At 33.1% G+C, this 17,249-nt stretch overlaps 1 pseudogene; it reads right to left on the bottom strand.

Moving 5' to 3' along the window:
* Nucleotides 1-367: 367 nt before the first annotated feature.
* Nucleotides 368-9,651, bottom strand: LOC145124850 (DNA-directed RNA polymerase II subunit RPB2-like; annotated as a pseudogene).
* Nucleotides 9,652-17,249: the final 7,598 nt, after the last annotated feature.

The following is a 17,249-nucleotide window of genomic DNA, read 5'->3' as shown; positions in this document are numbered from 1 at the left end:
CATTATCACCCTTAAAACTTTGATACGGAAATCAACTCAAACTACAAAGTGGACTTGTTATGGCGACAAGAATCAAAATATAGTGTTATTTTGCGTAAAATAACACCAAAATTCTAATCCATTTAAGTTCTCCAAACCTTTTTATAACAAACAAGAAACGATTGAATTTTAAAATTCTCAGCATATACTAGTATAGTTGCTGGTTTGGTTAAATGCTATGTATGAATGAGAATAGTAATTCACTATTCTCATCTATAGGTATCTCCATGGGCATTATATGCTATTGCTGTAGGTTTACGGTTTACATCAACTACTAAATTCATATACATTCAAGTTCCAAAAATTCAGTCAACTTGTCCCAATCATCTCAACCCTCTTTCTTCTTGATATCTTTCACATCTTTGGTATGCATCCTAGGCGCAATCCCCATAGCCATCAGCTCTTGAAACAGCAACTTACACGCATACGGGATATGCACCTACATGCATATCATAAAATATTGACAAAATTACAAAAATGGTCCCTATGGTTTGCCAAAAGTCACGAAGTCAGTCCGTATTAATTTTTTTTGATGCAAATGATCCTTATGGTTTGCAAAACTTGCACTGATGGCCCTTTTTACTAACACCGTTAGTATTTAGCTGTTAGGGACTGAATCTGCAAAAGTATTTTCGTCTTTTCAAGTATAAAGGGACTGAATTCATGATATTTGCTAAACCACAGGGACCATTTTCGAAATTTCTTTGAAAAAAACAATTAAATTGCTAGGAGGAGACTGGAACTCATGACGTCCACGAGTCTAACATTGTGTAGCGCCTTAACCACTTGAGCTAAAGGGTCAGTTGGTTTTTACCTTCCAAAACTTATATATAATAATAATATCGATAAAAAATAAAAATAAAAAAATTAATTAAAAAAACATTTTTTTACATTGTTTTTTTTTAATAAAACAAAATGTATTTTAGCATATTATTAAAAAATAATAATAATAAATAAATTTACAAACAATTTATATATATTTTTTATGTATTTATTTTACATAAATTGTTTTTTTTTTGTCTTTAAAAAATATGTTTTCGTATAATATGTTATTACGTTGTAATGAAAGGCAAAATTATTTTATGTAAAATAAATACATAAAAATACATATAAAACAACATATTTTAAAAAAAGTATTTTTTAAATACATATAACCAAAAAACGATTTTTAGAAAAAGTATTTTTTAAAGACATAAAACAACATATTTTACGTAAAATAAATACATATAAAATTTTTATAAAAACTTTTTTTTTTTATATAATACGGAAAATATGTTTTTTTATTTAAAAAAAATTATGTAAAAAATGTTTTTTGTAATTTATTTATTGTTTATGTTTTATCGATTTTATTATTATATATGAGTTTTAGAAGGTAAAACCATGTGTCCCTTTGGCTCAAGTGGTTAAGTCGTTGAGCAATATGGAAGAAGGGTGGAGGTCGCGAGTTCGGGCCTCCCCCTAGCAATTTAATTATCTTTTTCAAAGAAATTTCAAAAATGGTTCCTAAATAATAAATACTAAAAATTAACGGGATGGGATTGGGATTGATAGTTACGTACCTGAACAATATTAGTTCTATTCTTGCAGCTTCTGCACTCAAACGAATTCTTTTTAAGATTAGCAATTGCAATCAATCCACAGAGCTCACAGACATGAACCCGATATGCATCACTCTGATCAAACAGCCGTTCTTTAAGGAAATGGGCCGCACCATGAGCAATCATGCAGTCGCGCTCCATTTCACCGAACCGAAGCCCACCGTCACGTGAACGACCCTCCGCGGGCTGGCGGGTCAGGATCTGGACGGGACCGCGTCCACGTGAATGGATCTTGTCGTCAACCATATGTTTAAGTCGTTGATAGTAAGTGGGCCCTAGGAATATCATCGCGTTCAGCCGTCGGCCCGTGTGACCGTTGTACATGGTCTCGTACCCACGCATTTGGTAACCGCACCTGTGAAGAGCCCTGCTGATGTTATCCACCTGTCACATCAAACGAACCAAACAAATACGACTTAAGTTTACAATTTTTGCAAGAAATAGCAACATACTATCATTGCTTTTCTTTGTGTACTATAACATCCTACTTACTTGCATTTCTTTCTACTACATAATCATAGTTTCAATTTCCTCTTATTAAAGCATTCTACTTAGGACCCAATTGTACCTCCTTTCACTTTCATATTTTTCTTATCACGACACTGTACTTTGAAAATTTTGGCCATTTATAGCAGTGAAAATTGTTTGTGAAAAAAAAATTCAGGATACAGTCTTGTTGCTATAATACACAAATGAATGAAACTGTGTTGCTATTTTTTGCATTTAACACGACCCACAAAGCAAAAATGTCAAATTAACTAAACAAATGGAACTAAAGTTGAGAAATTTAACTAGATGGAACGAATAATGCGAGAAATAGCAATCTACTTTCACTTGTGTGTATTATAACATCCTACTTCCATTTCTTTATATCACAAGATTGTACTTTCAGTTTCATCCTCATTAAGGCATTGTACTTTGTCAATATACCCAAGTATAGCATTGCAAATTTCAGCTTCTTTCTTATTATGATACCCAAGTATACTTTGAAAAATCTATGCAATCATTGCCATAATTGAGTAAAATTTTCAAAATACAAGAAAAATGAATGAAAGTAGGTTGCTATTTACTGAAAGTTGAAAGTACTTACGGTGACATCGGTGAAGGGAATGGCATCTCCTTCTTTCCCCATAAGTGCAGCAACTTTGCCCATAATACACTCCATGAGTTGACCAATTGTCATTCGTGAAGGAATAGCATGAGGATTCACAATGATATCAGGAGTGATTCCCTCCAGAGTCCATGGCATATCTTCTTGCCTGTAAGTCATCCCAACCGTTCCCTTTTGACCATGTCTGCTGCTAAACTTATCTCCAATTTGTGGGATCCTCACAGATCTCACCCTCACTTTCACAAACCTCAACCCATCAGCATTTGTTGTCAGTAGCACCTGCAGCATTCCACTTTTCCATATTTAGCAACTAAACCAACAACTCAAAAACACGGGCAGCTGGGCAGGGAGATCGGGCAGTACCTGGTCAAACATTCCGGTTTCATTATGACGTAAGCTTGTACTGTGATCACGGTGAGTGTATCTGGAGGCTTGCCCTTGAGCAATCGGTGTTGTCTTCCCAATAATCACGTCCTCACCACCAACTCGTGTCCCCTACATTTCAACAATCGGGTGGTTTTATTTAGTACAGATTTAAAAAAAAAAAAAAAAAAAAAAAAAAAAAAAAAAAAAAAAAAAACAGGCAGTAGTACTAACCGGGGGAGCTAGACCATCATCGTCTAATTTATCGTAAGAACCATGTCGCATACCCTGTATTTTTTATTTTATTTTTTATAAAAAAAGGTTAAAATAATGGTTTTGGAAGAGAAACCAAAAACACAAATGTTTGGTGTATTTTACCATGGTTTTAGCTCTATTGGGACGACCGAAATCTTCCTTCACAAGTGTCCCCATCTTCTTCTCTTCGTCCCTGTAAAAAACATGTCCCTTAAGTTTTGTAGTCTATAGATTGGAGGGAGGGTATTTATGTCTTTTGAGCAAGTAAAGAACCTGTAAGAACGGAAGAAGAGTGATCTGAAGAAGCCACAGTCTATTGAGGACTGGTTCATGATAACAGAATCTTCTTGGTTGTATCCAGAATAACAGGCAATTGCCACAATTGCATTCTAACACAAGAGATAATAGAAACTCAGGGATGGTATTCAGATATGAAAATAAAAAATAAAATATATATGTAAGAATTAGAAAATACGCACCATGCCAGCTGGAAGCTCTCGGGAGTGCAAGTGCTCCATTGCTCGAGTAGTTACAAGTGGTTTTTGAGGATAGTAAAGAACGTATGCTGATGTATCCTAAACAGGATCAATGAAAATATGATAAAATAAAACAATGAAAGTACATTGCTATTTCTTGCATTTAAGAAGAAACTCATTGCATACCATGCGGATCTGGAAGTTAGTGAGATAAATCCCCATTGCTTGCTTACTCATGGCTGCTTGATACGTATTACGTGGAGACTGTTTGTTGACACATAAAACAAATATATATATATATATATATATATATATATATATATATATATTATATTGATCCCACAAGATAAATATAATAATCATTCATTATGTAACAATAATAATTTAGAATAGAAACTTACCTGATTGTGGTCAGGAAATGGTATCATTGAGGCACAAACACCCAAGATTAAAGACGGATGGATTTCACAATGTGTGTAAGTGTCTGAAGAAGACACACCAGGATTTTCCCTCGCACTTACAAGATCCTACATCACATCCATTTCCCAAGTTATTTTCTTAAATACTTTTTTAACATAAAAAGAGAACAAACTTGATATCATGTATTGTTTTGTTGCTTACATTAATGGTCATGGAAATCATAGTGGTCTCTTCCTCTTCCGTATCAATATACTCTATGAATCCATTTGATACAAGATCATGCCACCCACCATCTTCTGGGGTTTCCTGTGAATCCATAATTACAAACAAGATGTTATTAAGAAAATAAACCATAATTTTTTAAAAATTACAATAGTTTACAGACATACCCTTTGTTGCAGATTTTGGATGTCTTTCTTTTTTATTAAAAGTCTTTGCTTTTCAACAATGAAAAGCGGGCGACTGCAACGACCATAATCAGTATATATCCGAACTTCTTTTAAACGAGTATCCAGGACAATTCCAATTTCCATGTTCATATCATCCTGGACATTTAAAACAATTCATATAAACAATAATTTACCAAAATTTTAGTAATTTTAATCTAATAAAATTTTACTCACTCGTCTTCGCAATCCCCTCAATGTTTTCACCAACATGTCAGGATTGCGATGGATTCCCACCCACACACCATTAACAAAGATTTTTGTAGCTTGTGGGATAACAGCAGGGGAAATTTCCTAATATAGAAATAAAAGATTAGCCAATTAAAAAGTAAAAAAGATTATAGTAACTAGTAAGATATATATATAATATTTCAAAAACTTGGTGATGTTTACCTCAAGATTTTCTGTACCCCATTCTTCCAAAAACTCTAGAATCGGGGATGCAGCTGATCCGACAGTTATGTAAACCATCAATGCAAGATTCTTCACCAGTCCACATGCCTAGTATAAATATAATAAGCCACAACCACAACATAGGATCACCATTGGCACAAAAATCCTTTGCTTAATTATAAAATAGCAATGTACTTTCGTTCATTTCTTATTACTGCATCCCATTCCTACCTTTATTTCTTTCTATTACAAAGAATACTGTACCTTCAATATTTTTCTTATTAAGATGTACTACACAATTATAAAGATTGGATTTTTTTTAACTTGTTTTTTCTTATCAGGATATTGTAATTAAAGCATCTATCCTATTAGAGCAATGAATATTGCTTTGTATCTGGATGACAAAGCTAGAACTGAGTAGAATTTTCAAAGTACAATGCTGTAATAAGATAATAAGAGGAAATGAAAGCAGAATGCTCAATGCTATAATAAATAATTAGTTAAAATAAATACAAGTACATTGCTATTTATTGGGAGTGAAAATTAGCACTTGGGAATACAAATCATAATAAAAGCAAATTGGCACACTAACCTGCCCTTCGGGAGTTTCTGCAGGACACATCATTCCCCATTGTGAGTTATGCAGCTGCCTTGGTTTCGCCAATTTTCCTATTTATATATTAAAACAACTAGATTTAAGACAAGCTAAAACAAAAAGCAACATGCACCATGGAACTAAATCTAAAGCAAAAAACAGTAATTTCATCAGACATTTTGAGAAAAATTATAACACAAGTTACCTTCACGACCTATAGGTGAAATTACTCTTCGTAAATGTGACAATGTGGATGCATATGTCAGGCGATTCAACTTCTGTGAAACACCAGCCCTAGTTCCAGCTGCATTTGCATTCCCCCAATTCCCAGTAGCAATGGAATATGTAAGCCCACTGGTTATCGTTTCTGTTTTAATTGCAACTTGCAGATTAACATCCGCCCCTTTGTCTACACGCTGCAGAGTATCAAATATAGCGGATTCAATGACCAGATAAAAAACAAGAAACAATGAAACTTGAAGAATTTGAGATTACCTTCTGAACATATGCTCTTACATCTCTTGTTAACTGCCGAAAGAGCTGCATTAACACAAGAGGTAACAAGTTGTTACATGCATATACATATGTAACATATCAATAAAATAATCCAAGAAAAGAAAATAAAAAATTAAAACCTCACCTTTCTAAATAGGCTCCCCAACAATGGACCAGCAAGATCCAACCTTTTGTTGCCATAATGATCCCTATCATCCCCAACCCTCCGACCAAGAGCACATAACAAAAGACGGTGGATGATATAACTGATAAAAGCAGCCAGGCATTACTTCTAAATACAAACTACAACACAAGAAGGGCATTCATGTCTTTTGTGCATAACAAAAAAAATAATAATAATAATAATAATAATAAGGCTTACCCAAAGTAGTAAAAACAAGTTACTTCTACATAGAAACTACAACACAAGAAGGGCATTCACTTCTTCTGCACATAACAAAAAAATAAGGTTTTTACCCAAAGTAGTATGCTTTCTTTGTTTCACAATACTCTCCAACACCCACATGAGGAAGCATTTCTTTTTGTAGAATATCACCGGCAAACCTGTGAAACAACAAATCTTGTAAACACAGATAATATTGAAACAAAAGGACAATAAAAATTTGAAATCATACTTTATTCTCTTCTCTCTCGTGACACCAGCACGGACACCTCTTTTCCCAATGTACTCTAGTGCCACCTGCCATAGAACAAAGAAAAAGAGCCATGGTCGTGATTAATTATGAAGTTTACATTTCATTTTATCAATCATAAACAATGATTGGGAAACTGTAAAGAAAATGAGAAAAAGGGAAGAAGCATACCTCTTGATTTTGTATAACAAATGCTTCTTCTAGTGATGGTCTTAACAACTCCATCATTTGAGTGTCAGCAAAATCATAACAAATGTATTCTAATATATCTTTATCAGCAACAAATCCCAGTGCTCGAAACACGATAATGATAGGAATATCAACTCGGGTATATGGAAGGGTAGCACAAATATATTGACCCGAGGAGCCCTGCCAGTAATCATGAGAAAGAACAACCTACTTCCATTTATTTGTGTATCATAGCATCTTACTTTCTGTTACAGCACTATACTTTCAATTTTTTTTCTTATTAAGACATTTTACTTTGAAAAAAACTATGTGGTTATAGGCTTATAGCAGTGAAATTTTCTTTGTATTTGAATGACACTGCTATAACCAGGTTTGATTTTTCAAAGTGCAATGATGTAATAGGAAAAGATGAAAGCAGAATGCTATGATAAACAAACAAATGGAAGTACATTGTTATTTCCTTTGTCAACATATCATACCCCTCTGGCACTAGTCTGAGAAAGCATCCTGACAAGCATTGTACTTGGTGCTCTACTCTGAGATTCTGTCATTGAACGAACTTCTGCCACATAAGCATATGTATTCGGTTGCCTCTTTTTGAACACATACACATGATTGGTGCTCATCTTCTCTTGAGCAATTAGAACCTTTTCACTGCCATTGATGATGAAATATCCACCTTGATCATAAGGGCACTCACCAAGCTCAATCAAGTCCTGTTCTGAATTCTTATATAATGTACAGTAACTTGAACGTAGCATTATAGGAACCTGAAATGTGTCATACAAATTGATTACACAACTCAACACTTGCACTTTATTGTACAAAAATTTCATTCGGCATACCTTTCCAATGAAGAGCTTATCAAAATTTTCAGTTTCTGTCACTTCTTCACCATCATGCCCTTTCATTATAGCCTTCTTTGATACATCAACAAACAAAGGTGCAGAATATGTCAGATTCCTCAGTCTTGCTGCCTTTGGAAACAATGGAACGATTTCACCATCTGACTCTGTCATCAATGGCTGACTCAGATAAATCTCACTAAAGTTGATCTTATAGATCGTCTGCAAGTTCATAAAGAAGGATATATCAAACATTCAAATTCATTACAGGAGTCAAAGTGCAATTTCCTTGAAAATGCACAATGTTTTGATACTTCAGTTGTTGGATTTTGTTTAATGTTTAGTATAGAATCTGAATCCAACTCACTTACAAGTACTTTAGTTTCACAGTAGTTCAATTGAATTCAAATCGAATTTAGTAATTCAACTATGAGTACTATTAGGCTGGTGGGTGTGGGCAACATGTTAAGACATGTTATCATACCCAAAATTTGCCAACTCATATGCCATGTCATCTTTAACACCATTTGATTTATATAGGAAATGGTGTGCAAATGTTATATTGTTGAAGGTCATCACTAGCCCAATAGAATCATGTTATTGTCTAGAAGAAGTTAGCATGTTCTAGAATGATCTGGAAGATTCTAGAACATTATGGAATACTATGGAGGAGTCTAGAAGATGTCGGAAGATTCTAGAAAACTCTAGAACGAGATGGAAGACCTTGGAAGGCTATGGAACATTCTAGAACACTATGGAAGGCACAAGAATGTCTATACTTATCTAGGGCATTATAGAACATTCTAGAAACATATAAAAGCTTGTAATAGATATAGAATATGGTAGATAGTTCTAGAATAGTCATGAATGTATGTAGATCTAGAAACTTCCTATAAGGAGGTGGAAACACCTATAAATAGGTGTGGAGCTCATTTGCTCCAAACAATCCCAACATCCAAATATCCAAGAAAGCCTCAAAGAAAGCAAAGTGTGTAGTAGTCTCACAAAGTGTAAGTTCTTCTTAAGTGTCTTAATAAAAGTATTGTTGTTTCCCATATAAAGAGTCGTGTTCAACAGTTATAACATGTTAAGAGATACAAAGAGAGTGAGAGAGAGAGTGAGATAATGGCTTTTGATTGGTTGATTCTCACGTTACTTCCCGTGGTCATGGTAACATTTCTTAACATAACACCAAATAACATGAGAGGGGGGCGGTGTTCCGGTGTTATGACGCCGTTATGGGAGCTGTCAAATCAGCATAACGCCATAAGGCGTTGCCCGAGTAGACTTATAATATTATTATTTTGATTCTATAAATCCATCCTGATTGTTTCGTGAATCAATCAATTTCAAAAGGTCTACGCTGATTTTGCCTTCAAAACCAAAACTAGAGTTAAAACCCTAGAATTGAGAATGTGAAACTTATGTTTCAACTTTCAATTCCAATCAACAATTTGAACAAGATCTGCTCCGAAACTGATATCATAATCCTTCTGTGGAACTTCAACAATATACAGAAACAGGATCCAAAACGAACCTCCGCACAATTAGGCTGGTGCCCCGGATTGTGTTGGGATTCAGGTCGGATCTCGATATCTGCATATCCGTCCACAATTTCTTGCATAGTATTCTGAATAAACTCATCAAATGAGTCAAGTTGTTGGCGAACAAGTCCTTTTTCTTCGAAATAAGAACTGTCCAAGAATCCTCTTGGGTTATATCTTCTTCCTCGTCATCGTTGTATGCTTGATCATGCTCTTCCTCCGAATCCATATCAAGTCAAAATCGAGAGGTTGAGGTTCGATCACAGATTTCGAGAGGTTCGATCACAGATTTGGGGAAGCGGGAAGGGTTTAGGCAGGAAGGTTTTAGGGTCTCTCTGTCACAGCGTTCAAGTTGGAGTTGAATGGCGGTGTATTCAAGGCTGACATTGCGCCACATAGGCGATGAGGTGGCTTTTCTTCAAAAAAGAGCAAGCTTAATAAGAAAAGTCGGAGGCGGGAATCGAACAAAATCGAACAAAAGTCAGAGGCGGGAATCAAACACACGACATTCCACAAACAATGCAACAACTTTACCACTAAGCCAATACAACTTCGATGTACTCATTCCTAAGTTTTGTGAATATAACCAAGTTCCGGAATACATAATAAAAATAAAAATTATTATTATTATTATTATTATTATTATTATTATTATATACATACGTATATTTTTAATGTATAAAAATATTTGTATGTTTCATAAATGTTTATGTACCTTTATAAATATATAACATGTATAAATTAATTTTTTTTATAAATACGTTTTTTATATGTATAAATGTTTTTTATACCTTTATAATACATAATATGTATAAATATGTTTTTTTATATGAATACAAATTTCTATAAATAAGTATTTAAATATATAAATATCTTTTTTATATGTATAAATGTATAAAAATGTCTTTATAAATATTTATTTAAAAACGTCTTTATAAATAAATTACATAATAAAATGTTTATATATATATATATATATATATATATATATATATATATATATATATATATATATATATATATATATATATATATATAGAGAGAGAGAGAGAGAGAGAGTCAAGATCAAATAAGAATGAAATTTTTGGTAGGAAGGTAAGAAGTTTTTTTTTCTACATATTTTTTCGCGAACAAACAAAATGAATCATTAGATGATTCATTTGTAAGATGATTCACAAGAAAAAATTCTCAAAAAAACATCTCGATGATTCATTTATACAATGATTTTGTTGTTATTCACTAAAATTGTCATAAAAGTGAATTTTTTCTTAATTACTTAAAAATGAATCATAAAGATGTTTTTTGGGAATTTTTTCTCGTGAATCATCTTATAAATGAATCATCTTACAAATGAATCATCTAGTGATTCATTCATTTTGTTCGTCAAAAAATTATGTAGAAAAAAAACTTCTTACCTTCCTACCAAAAAAATTTTCTTACCGGGTATATATATATATATATATATATATATATATATATATATATATATATATTTGAAAACATATGTATACATCTGATAACGAATTTTATACATTAAAAAACGAACAAAAGTAATCAAACACCAAAAAAAAAAATTATGAGTTTTGGCAAATGAATAAATCAAGAATATAAAAAATTGCGTCTTATATTTTTTTGGTTATGCCTCTAGACGATAGCAACAATAAAAAGAACAAAAAAGGTTTCTTTTTTGTTACAAACTAGTAGCATACATCATTTGATTTTTGTTTATAATAATAGTAAGAATAATTAAAAAAAAGTTTACAGCATTTCATCACAATATATATAAATGTCCCGCATATATCACACAAAATTAAGTTGGTTGTGATGGTAAGCCTTTGGTGTTAAGTACTCATAGATCGTAGTTTCGAATACCCCACCCTTCTTTTCCCAAAAATTCTTCATTTTTCAGTAAGACGAAACAATACGCTGACATGACAGCATGTCAGCCTAATTTTCCTAGTCATCGACACTTTGTAGCGCCATGTGTGTGCAACCGGTTAACCCTCTAAAAAGCCTAAAATGCAAATATATATATATATATATATATATATATATATATATATATATATATATATATATAAATTTTCGGTTAATGAACTAAAAATATTTAAAAAGGTAAAACCAAATATTGCTTGAAAACTTCAAGACTTTTATAACATTAATCCTTAATTGTTTTGTTTTATTGGTATTTAATATAATATAGTCTATAATTAAAAAAAATACATTAAAATAAGTAAAGTCTTTTGTTGAGAGTTTTTTATTAATTCGTTAGTATTAGTATACTAGATGTGAGACATGTATGCTATACGGGTTTATTAAAAATAAAAATTCAATATCAATATATAAACATTAAACATTTTTATGAAGTAATTGAAAAAAGAAAGGAAATCAATAACATTTATGTAAATTTATTCTCAAATTAATATAATGATTACTTTACATGAATAGAATAAGAATATTCCATATATAACTGAGAATTTAATGTAAGAAAATCAAAAACCCCAAAAAATGACAAATGGAAAATAAAGAAAAACATAAAAAGTCATGTGGCAAAATAAATGAGTAGAAGACATGTGGCAAAAAAAATATTCATTTATTAGGGATGATATCAAGTAAAAAAGAGAAATTTATTAATTTGTCAAATTTGCTAAAAAAACATTTTTTACAAAATAGTCACTAAAATTCCAGATGGCTATATCTCATCTATTATTTGACAAATGTTATAAAAAGACGAATTTTTTGCAATCCATACACTAAATCGCAGATGGTTTTTGTTCTATCTGCGATTTCCTCTCTTCCCTATTCGTGATTTTACCTTCTTTTTTTAAGTTAGGTTTGACTACGAATTTGGTTAGGTTGATTATGAATTCGTACATTGTTGACTATGAATTCGTACAAATGGGTATATTTTACATAAATTGAAGCAAAAAAAAGTTTAGCTTATTAGTTATTTCTGTAAAAATATTGTTTTGGTTCTCTATACTAAAATGAGTGAATATTTTGTTTGCATTGTAAACGGGCGGGAGGTGGGAGTTCATAGAGAGAAATCTGGAATATGTTTGTCCTCGAGGAGAATTTTTGAATTTGTTTTGATATTTGAGTAATATATTAGTTATAGGGATTTTATATCTTTGGTGAAAATGAAAACTGGTTTTTTAAATAGATACAAAATCATTCTTCGCTTCCATCATCCTAAAGTACATCATTATATAGTCATAGTTGAAGACATTAATGTTAAAATGTTGATCAATGTATCATTGCATTTTAGTTTTTTAATTCTTACATTTAGTTAACAATTGGGGTTCTAGCATGTTTTATTCAGAATGTCTGATACTTCACCATTTTTTATTTATCTTTTAGGCATTGCGGGTATTTTGAGAATGGAGCAATGGAGCTTGGATGATGGAGCATAGAGAGAAGATGGATTGGACGTGTTGCTTGATAAAACTTGATGATATAACCAAGTCGTTGCATTTCATCATAGCAAAGAACTACGTTTAAAACGCGATCCATGTTACACCGACACGAATTGTGTTTGTCTTTTTCGTCGTTTATTTGAGCGACATGACTTGGGTTGAAGATAAAATGAAGGCAGAGTGAAGATCAAAGGCCAAGTGCAGTTTCAGGAAAAAGCGCAGTCTGGTGCAAAAACACATGGTCATGAGTTCTGAAACTCATGGGCATGAGTTCAAAAGGCACGATCGACATCTAGACCGTGTGTTTCACCCTATAACGGTTATTATTTGTGCTAAAATAGAGGAATTTGGCTCATTGATTCATAGAGCCGATTTTTTGAGAACTTAGGGGGGGATTTTGGGAGATTTTTGAAGACTTCTAATCATTGAAAACACTACTAATTTTAATTTCTAAACATCGAACACTTTCACTTTCATATCTTCGTTTGATTTGTTTTTAGCCATGTATGGCTAAAAAACATAGTTCTAGTTCTTGTTCAAAACATGTTGATTGTTTAACGTGAAGCATATGGATTGATGTTTTGTTTATGATTTTATTCTAGTGAATGTATTCTTGTTTTAACTAGAATCCTTGAATTTGATTTATGTTTAATTGACCACTTATATGAATTGAGCTTTTGTGTGCTTAATGAACTTTTAGGTCACCTAATCGTTCTATAAAGTTAATGTGAGGTAACAAGCAATAAGATTTCTTATTGTAGAACATATATCACATGTTTTCACACTTTCAAGCTTATGATAAGAAATGAACATTGTTAAGAAGCTTGTATAAAACTTAATGTAGTTTCTTAATACAATCCAAGACCATGTTTAGGGTTGAATTAGTGAATTTAGGTTTAATCAAAGAGCGTGTTTTGATTATATAATTTAGCAAGCGATATGTATTAGGCGTGTTAGTATCTTTTAGTACCACCATAGAATAGTAATCATGAATTGCATCAAAGCATAATCATGTTAAGTGACAACATTAAGAACTATAACTGGAACCGTTTAATTCATTGCTTACAAATCTATTTTATTTTTTGCATGTTTTCAAAGTAGATTGTTATTTACATTACTTGAAATTTTGCATACACCCCCCCCCCCCTTTGTGACCAAACTACCTTACAAAAAGAGGTATAGACTATTGTCTCATGTCTCTATGGTTTGACCTTGCTTGCCTTGTACTACTTTTTAGTATATCATAGCAGTGTATTTGGAGTATATTGTACCCTTATTATTGTTGGATTAAATGTTTAAGCCCATAACTATTTTTTGGAATGTACTTGATTTGATTATGAGCATGGTCCTTTTGGGTTGCCTTCACTCATGCAACTTGATAGGATGACAAGTGGATAGAGAGTATAATTTACTATATGAATAATAAATTGGTACTCAGAATGATTTTATTAACATATTACAAGATTAATATATTATGTGGAAATCATATTATTAATTAGTAATCAATCAGAAATTAATCTAGTATTAATTTTGGGATTAAAGGAACTGATTAATAATTGAGGGACTGTTTTGCAAATCATTGATAGTTGCAAAATTGGGTTGATGGACTCCATAGAGTGGAGTGGACGAAATCCTATTAGGAAGCCCAATAGATTTCGTCCAAGGGCTCTAAAGAGGGAGTCCATGGGCTACTTGTTGCCTAAGCAAGGTATTAGGGTTTCCACCTGAAAACCCTAACAGCCACAGCTATATATAGAACCCTCTACATAGGAATTCCGGCCCTATGTTTATTGAGAATACCCTGGCCGAAATTTCCTTGCCTCTCTAAGTTATCATTTGTATTGAGTGTTTGTGACTCCATTAGAGGTACAACACTCGGGGCACTAAGCTTTCAAGAGTCAAGGATTATTCTTGTATTACAATATAACAAGTGAGGTAATGTTCTAAACCTAGTTTATGTATGATTTTCAAAATTGTATGCTAGTCCTTTGGGTTATTTCTTTGGAGTTTGTATTTGCATGTCCAATAGAAAAAACTTAGATCCAAAGCATTAGGGTTGCATGTACACTATAGGAATGTTGTAGTGCTCAAAAGCCGTCAATTATTTGTTGGATTTGACACTGTGACATCCCCAATTTCACGGCCATAAAAGATCGATTTGTTTATGCTTATTTTAAAAAGGAGAGTATCCTTTTTTAGGAATAACATTGCGGAATTTGTTCCCAGAAAACATGATAATGATATTATCAAAGCATTTCCGAATAAATGTATTTTATTTATATTAAAACGTTGGGATGTCATCGTCAATACAGAAACATAAGCATAACGAAATATTACAAGCCTTATAGTAATTAAACTAGTGGCCTAATACTTCTTGAATCTCTCAGCAGAATGTATATTTCATATCGCTACCTGTGATACAATAAACTGGGTGGGTCAGGTTGGGAAACCTGGTGAGTACATAAGGTTTTCAACCCACAACAATATAATTATTATGTTTAATCATCAAACAATTAACCCAAATTCTCATCCTCATTATCTTCTTTATTCTTAAGGATCTACCCTAAGGATCATTTATGCTGACAGTACTAGTTCAAGGATTCCTCCATGATACATGTCAATAGGTATCCTTCAATATTTATTCCTAAGGAATAGGCATGAAGTTCATCGTTGCCAGGATTTATCTAATACGCACTAAGTCCATAACTGCCAATGTTATCCATTAGACACTAAGTCCATAATTTTCAGTAATAATCTATAAGGCACTAAGTGCATAGTTTTCAACGTTCATCTATAGGGCACTAAGTCCATAACTTCGAAGGGTTATCTCCTTTATTGACAATACTATTTTTGGGAGTCCACCCACAATACATGTCAGTGGGTTTTTGGAGTACATATGGTGAACACTTAGTTCAAAAACACCTACATGTTGTGAGTCTGCTAGCGTTCCACTGGATTGTTGTCACACCCCCGGCCGAGGCGGCGAAACACGTCAGGTTGTGTGACTAAGTTCGTTAAAAATTCATAACTTTGTCATCCGACATCCGTTTCGACTGTCTTTATATCGTTACTATTAACGAGATCTTCATTTATCATTTAGATTGTGTCTGCTAAATACGATCGATCTAAAATTCGATTTCTGAGTTGTACATTGTTATGCTGAATCTTCGAAAAATCATAACTTCCTCAAATTAAATCAGATTTGGACGTTATCTTTATGCACGCTCTCGGCTTAACGTCTACTACAAATTTTGTTTAGATCACTAAGGCTAAAAAGTATTTTGTCAAAAATTTACTTTTTACGATACGCAGAGTCGTGTCGGTTTAATCGTGAAACTTCGACGGGTCATAACTTCTTCGTTATAAGTCGGATTTCAACGTTCTTTATATGTACGGAATCCTTGTGACATATACTATAATTTTGGTTAATATTATTTATCCTAAATAATCTTCTATCAAAAAGTCTTTTTTGATGTTTATTATCTCTAAATTGACTAGCCCGAATCTGCGGGCGTTACAGACACCCTAACAAAACTCTTTTGAAAACCACCACAGGGAGAAGAAGAATAGTTGAATATGCATAAAATAAATACCACTAGCAACAAATACCGATTTTAAAAACATAGGATGCCCACCGATAGATAAAGTCGAAACTTTCCACTTAGACATCTTTTTTGGAACTTGATTTTCACAGGATTCCAACTAACAACTGTAACATCCCAAAATTCAAGGCCAAAAATTTCATTTTTAAATAAGTTATTACATATAACCATCAGTATAAAAACATTCATAATAACATTTCGTGTCAAACCAAAATGTCAGTAATCAAGACATATTATCATAAAATCATATCAGAGTGTAATCCCAAAGATCTCATGTGCGGAAAACATAGTGTGATGCGCTGCGATCAAGCCGGCTCCTTTCCTTTGAAAACGAGTACCTAAAACCAAAACTGTAAACCGTAAGCACAAAGCTTAGTGAGTTCCCCCATCATACCACATACCATACAATCATATAACATACATATACTGCCAGACATATATGGGTGCCCGACCTACCCCTTCGGTCCTCTCGACCGGATACTGCCTAGCATATCTGGGTGCTGGCCTCCCCTTCGGTCCTCTCGACCGGATACTGCCTAACATATCTGAGTGCTGGCATCCCCTTCGGTCCTCTCGACCGGATACTGCCTAGCATATCTGGGTGCTGGCCTCCCCGTCGGTCCTCTCGACCGGATACTGGGGACTATTTCACCCCTCTACTACTACCACATAACATATAACACATAATCATATTCTATCTAGCATGGCTGGGTATGACTACCCCCTTCGGCCCTATCGACCGGAAATCTTGGGGACTATCTCCCCTACTGCTACTAGCATATAACATCATATCATACTAGCACATAACA

Source organism: Lactuca virosa, chromosome 7 (genome assembly GCF_052849685.1).
Source record: "Lactuca virosa cultivar CGN04683 chromosome 7, Lactuca_virosa_CGN04683_v6, whole genome shotgun sequence".
Classification (NCBI taxonomy): domain Eukaryota; kingdom Viridiplantae; phylum Streptophyta; class Magnoliopsida; order Asterales; family Asteraceae; genus Lactuca; species Lactuca virosa.
The sequence above is the reverse complement of the archived record's forward strand: the minus strand, read 5'-3'. Positions and strand labels throughout refer to the sequence as shown.